At 33.9% G+C, this 6,000-nt stretch overlaps 1 long non-coding RNA gene across 1 annotated transcript; it reads left to right on the top strand.

Annotated features, from left to right (window-relative positions):
* Positions 1–358: 358 nt before the first annotated feature.
* Positions 359–3,188, top strand: LOC126827165 (uncharacterized). Its single transcript, XR_007682593.2, has 3 exons — positions 359–433; positions 1,855–2,138; positions 3,049–3,188. It is a non-coding gene; the product is annotated as an uncharacterized LOC126827165 (long non-coding RNA).
* The last annotated feature ends 2,812 nt before the right edge of the window (positions 3,189–6,000 follow it).

Below are 6,000 nucleotides of genomic sequence, written 5' to 3'. Positions count from 1 at the left end.
GCAATTAGTCTGCCGCCATTTTGTTGTGGTGCGAACAGAATTAATAAGCATGTTCTGAATCCGATTCAATTCAAGCCGGGGGATTATATAGCATCTTTAGTTTGATCTTGTTTTAAATTAAATGTTAAATAATTTATCTGAGTACATATTAGCGTGGATTAACAAAAAAGTACAAATGATGCATCGTCGATTTGAAAATTGTTAGCCATTATAATGTTTACGTTTTAAGTTATATACATTGAAAATATAATAGACCGATACGCAATTAATCTCTCTAGAGGCCGGTGTCTTATTTCCCAAGAATAAATCCACAGCCTTCATAATTTTCTAATATTATAATTATAATTTTTAAACATTATTTTTAGTTGGATCAAATTTTCACTGAAAGAAATCGATTCCCAAATTATGACCAATGTACAGTGGAACAATTTTTGTAAGTATTCATTTTATCTGGATTTTAATATAAATTCAACACCAAAATATGCCCGTTAAGAAACGTTGATATTAAAGGTGAAATTAAACCATGTTGAAGCAGTCGTTTAAAGAGGTATGGCATTTCCTTATACAAAGCAATGAAACTTAAAAAAAAAAATCCAAAATGGCGACTATGCTAAACTTTTAGAGTTAAAGCTACGTTCCCAGAAAAGTATTTATCGGGTGGTTATTTCAAATAAAAGTATGGCGATTTTGGTATATATGATAAGTAGAAATATCCAATCTTACTAGAAAAATACTGGATTCCATGAAACACACTCATGGAGCGCATACAGGACAAAAATGTAGGAGTGTCTGCGCGCTTGACGTCGACCGTTGCACTCGCAGATCTAGCGCTTGATGTACATTTTGATAAACTTTATGAAGAATTAGACCCACAACACTTTCTGAGATAAAAAAAAAATCACGGAAAAAGACGCGAGCAGTGGATAATCCGAAAATTTAATTAGACTTCGATATTTGTAATAAATAGTCAGCGATTAAAGACAACATCGTCTTGTGTATGCAATGAATTCTCCTCCGACTTCGCTTGCGTCGCTAGGTACCGAGAGAGGTAAGTCACGTGACACAAACATGACTTGTTTTGAACGATTTTTATAGCCAGGGTATTCCCCGACAATTGCAATGTTTTGAGAAGGATTTGAAGCACAATTATGATAAATTAATTAGTTTGAATATGTATTTAGTCTAAATATATCATCAAATCACCCAGTTTGTACCCGGGAATGTATCTTTAAGAGGGAATATTGAGTAAGCTAAACAGTAAAACACTTACAACAAATTCTGCAGCATTCTCAAAAATGGAAATGCAAATCTTTAATAATATGTATACAATGTTTCAAAATGATACCCCAAATACTTACAGACATCATGATTATCCAATCATAGTGTCTAATTTTTGAACTTAATGAAACGGTCTTAACATTGATAACGCTATCTTTCATAACTATAAAAGTTTCAAAACGATCCTTCAAAAACTATCAAAACATGGCCTTTTGGTTTGAAACTTTCGGCGTTGCAAAAATTGATTGAAACATTCCTGTAACATTAACAGAACACAGTTTTTATAGGATAACGAAAAGAGGATACTTGTCGAAACGCCGTGCTTTTAGAATAAAACTAGGGATTGTATCCAACAAAAACTGTGTTCTGTTAATACGTTTCCCGATCGCTAAATGCCACTCAAAGATTATTCCTGTAACAGGAGGGATTATATTATATCAGTAACAGTTACGCTGTGTTTTATAAGAATCCATGAAACAACTTAGTTCACCGAATAGATGTAGTCGTTGACTAAATCTTCAATTAAAATATTACCAAACAAATTTTAATACTATCTGTGATTTATTTCTGTTTCAGGAACAATCCAGTGTCAGTCAAATTCAACTTGAGATTTGTAGGAGCTCAACCTGAAAATCTCCAAGACCTTATTACTGGCATGTTGATCGAAAAGGCACCAAGGACTGTCATCAACAACCAGATAGCTCTAGTTGTAGGAAACCTTGGCATATATGAAAGGTCATTGGCTGTAGATCAGAGAACAGTAACTGGTTCACCTTTTACATTCCCTGGTGGACCTGTCACTGAATTCCCACTACCTACTCAACCATTTCCAAATCAATTTACGCCACAACCACTGACTCGTAAGTATATGACAGCATATAGCTATTTTTGAATAGATGAAGGACAAGCACAGACGATCCCAATCAGCTGTGCCGGATTGACCTATTTTCAAAGCGGACTGAAAAAAAAGGGTGTAACATTTATGGGGCCTCCGGTCATGGTATGGTTTTGAAACTGCCATATGACTGCTATAGCATGTCAATGTCTTAAACAGTAGAACAGTCTAGGACGTCCCTTCAACTAACCCCAGCACTGCTAAACAGGCCTATACACAATGTCCGGTGCACGAATTCGGCGACATCAAGCAAAATTAGACTGTAAGAAATGACTTAAACAATAACAAGACCATGGTGATCATTAAACGATGTTAAAATTAAAGTAAAATAGTCGATCCAGCTGAGTAAACATCCTCTCTCCTTTTACTAATAGGAGCTCCGGTGGCTCAGTGAGCAAGTTCTGTCCCGCTAACCTGGAGGTCCAGTGTTCGATCCCTGTGTTGTGCGAGAACGTTCATCGATATTTTTTCCGGCGTGGTTCACGTTTGTCAGTGGTGCAGTATGGATGGACTGACAGGGGACAATGTATAGTCGTTCGGATCAAACCTAAAACCGAGGTCCCGTGTATACATTGACGTACACGTAAAAGAACCCTTGGCAATTGGAATTCGATATAAGAGTAGGCCGTATTTCCGCTATCCTGGCAACATGGCGTGTGCCTGTCTTCATTAGCCCAGTCGGGACAGAACAGTAGGACGTTAAAACCCATTCCATTTGATTTCCTTTTCACTAGTAACCATTTTTTGTATTAATAAATATTGTCTCGGCTAATAATTGTGCGAGTTTTCCAGTTCTAACAGTTAGAAACACCTTTGCTTTTCCAGACTTTTAATTTAATTTTACTTTATTGTATGTTTTCTATTATCTCTTTCAGCAGGCAACCCGTGTGCAGGAAGTGTTTCGATATTTGTACCCCACCCGACAGATTGTGACCAATTTTACATGTGTACTGGTGAACAGGGTGTGGCGATTCAGTGTGCAGCTGGATCCAGATTTGACCCAAACCTATCTGTTTGCGTCAATAAACCTCCTGGATTCGTCTGCCGATTATAAAAATAATCCATGTTTGAATTGTCTCTCCGGTAGAAAAATGTGTCATAATTTGTTCGAATTTTTCATGCGTTTTTATGTAATGAATTACTAAACAAAAGTTTTGTGAGTAGCAAGTAATTATGAAAGTTTGGTAACAATATATAATAATACAGTTTTTTCGGGGCTCTACTGGCTTGAAACTGGCAATCACTATTTGTCTATTGCTGAATTTATGAAAAATAAAGATTCAGAATCCATTCTTCCATTTTCGATAAATACATGCAATCGGAATCCAAATATACGCATCTATCAGTCCATATGATGATGTAGAAGGGTGGCCGATTTTGCAAAACTTTTTGTTTGTGTTCCTGAATCTGGAAACAGATTTGGATTCTAGAGAATCAAACTCATTCTGAATATGTGTTGCAATCAAATAACGAATCTCCAGTATCATCGTGATTTTTAAAAATATAAATTTACCAAAGATAGAAATAAATTTACACGTTGTACTATTTATGTTTTGGAATCAATTAGTGCCGCGTATTTAATAATTTAATTATACTTATGTGTGTAGAATTATCTAGTGTTTGTCTTTGTATAGTATATGTTCGTTAATCCTGGGAGTATAGATTGCTTTTGAGAAAAATACTAAATTTAAAGTCATGTTTTGTAATACCCATGTAAATAAGAATACGAATAGATGATGATATTTATATTATGATTTATATTTTGCATGTATACTTTATATTATAATATAATAAACACGTATATTGATTAGCCATTAAAGTTTCTGGTCGCCATTTGAGAAATTGTAATTCCCTTCTAATATTGTGAAAGTTGGAGATATTGAGTGTGAGTATATTTGGTGTGGATTAAGCTGTTAAAAAATTAGATATTGTCCAAAACATACACATGACGATCAGCGATTTTAAATTAATTAAGATTGACTTTGGAAAAGGACTCAAATGTCAACGAGCACTTAGACAGTGAAGATCTGCCTTATACTTATACTGCTTCTGATTGAGTGTGTGAAATAGCTTTATTATACGTCAATTTCCACCGAAGTGATATCGCAGACAAATTGAAACAAGACGCAGTTTCTAATCGTTAGTGGAGATCATTCGCAACTCGGTGACTTGTAGACCCAGACATTGAGTCGTTTAATAGGAAATGGATAGTGAGGCCGGGGGGTTTTACACGCGTATCAATGGGGTAATAGTCAGATAACTCTTCAGTCCACACCTCAGCTCGCAATCCTTACAGCAAGTGTCTTAGAAAGGTTGAAATTATAGAGTGATATAAAATGGCTTTGATTAAATTGAATATGATAAAAAAAAATATTTAGACGATCTATAACATCATTGTTTCTACATTTGTCCTTTAAAACGTATCCTCATCGGAAGAGGTAACAAATCGCCTAATATTACATTGGATTAGGTTTCTCGTTTAAAATTGTTATTATTATCATTATAGGGAAGAGGTGGGATCCAGACTAGAATTGTCCGAATTTGAATATAAAGCTTTTAAAACATAGTGTAATTGATTGCAATGTTTTATTGTTGATAAATTGAAAATATAAATAATTATTGACTATTGAAATTAAAATAAATCCTTAATATGCGAAATATATGAAGATATTTTAATTGATTGCAATGTTTTATTGTTGATAAATTGGGAATATTAATAATTATTGACCATTGAAATTGTAAAAAAAATAAATCCTTAATATGAGAAATAGATGAAGATATTTTTTATTTTAATAAATCATTTGGTAAAAAAAAAATAAATTAACTGTATCACAATTGTTCAAATATATGATTCCTGTTAATTTGATTTGACAAATTGTATAAATAAACTTGTGTGTGTTATGTGGTTTGTGTTGCTGTTGTCGTCTGATTTTGTTAATACACGATAATTAGTCTCTATCATCCAGGCAAAAATTCTACGAACATTTGAGCATTAGCTACATTATCAGGCCCCAAGTTCACAAAGCATTCTCAGACTTAAGTTAAGAATTTACTCAAGTTTCAATCACAGTTTATGAGAAATATCTTTGATCCAGAAACACCAAACTTTGCACTTAGTTTCTTATTGATGTATTTGATACATTAAAACAACAAAAGTTTTATAAAGGCCTATATATTATGTTAAAATAAGGCGAATAATTTTGAGTAAATTCTTAACTTAAGTCTGAGAATACTTTTTTGGACTCGGGGCCCGGTCGTTCACATTATCATAAACTAAGTTTGTTGGAAGTAACTAGTCCTAAACCAAGATGTCGACGCCCATGAAATTAATTTAAGAATGCCATTTCAGAAAATCCATTTGATAACATTGCCAGTTCAATATCCAACACTCTTAATTTTTTTCTATTGAAAAATTTCTCAAAAAATCCATAGATATGGATTTTTATTAATTAACCCTAATTCGTCGTCACTATTCATTGTTTGTTTTTAATAATGCAAGAATTGTTGGATTTATTGCGGGAAGGGGCTCAACTCTTGCTTGACTTGGCGACAAATACTGGCTATTTTTAATAAGGACACAGCTCACCAAATAGGGCGAAAGTTATTTTTAGTCTTTCTCTCCCTTTCCCTTTTTCCCCTTTTTGCATGACGATTTTTGTTGACTTTTTGGTGTAGAATCGAAGAAAAGGGTTTGAAAATACATTTTCTACCAGGTTTTGGTGAATATTCATGATTTTGAGGCGGAAGAATACAAGAGTTGAGAGGTTGGTTAGGTTGAAATGTAGGGTCCAAAATTGCATGTTTTCTTGTCTCTACTTCCAGCTTGT

This window comes from Patella vulgata, chromosome 1 (assembly GCF_932274485.2).
Source record: "Patella vulgata chromosome 1, xgPatVulg1.2, whole genome shotgun sequence".
Taxonomy (NCBI): domain Eukaryota; kingdom Metazoa; phylum Mollusca; class Gastropoda; family Patellidae; genus Patella; species Patella vulgata.
Note: the sequence above shows the minus strand (reverse complement) of the source record. Positions and strands in the feature narration are given on the sequence as shown.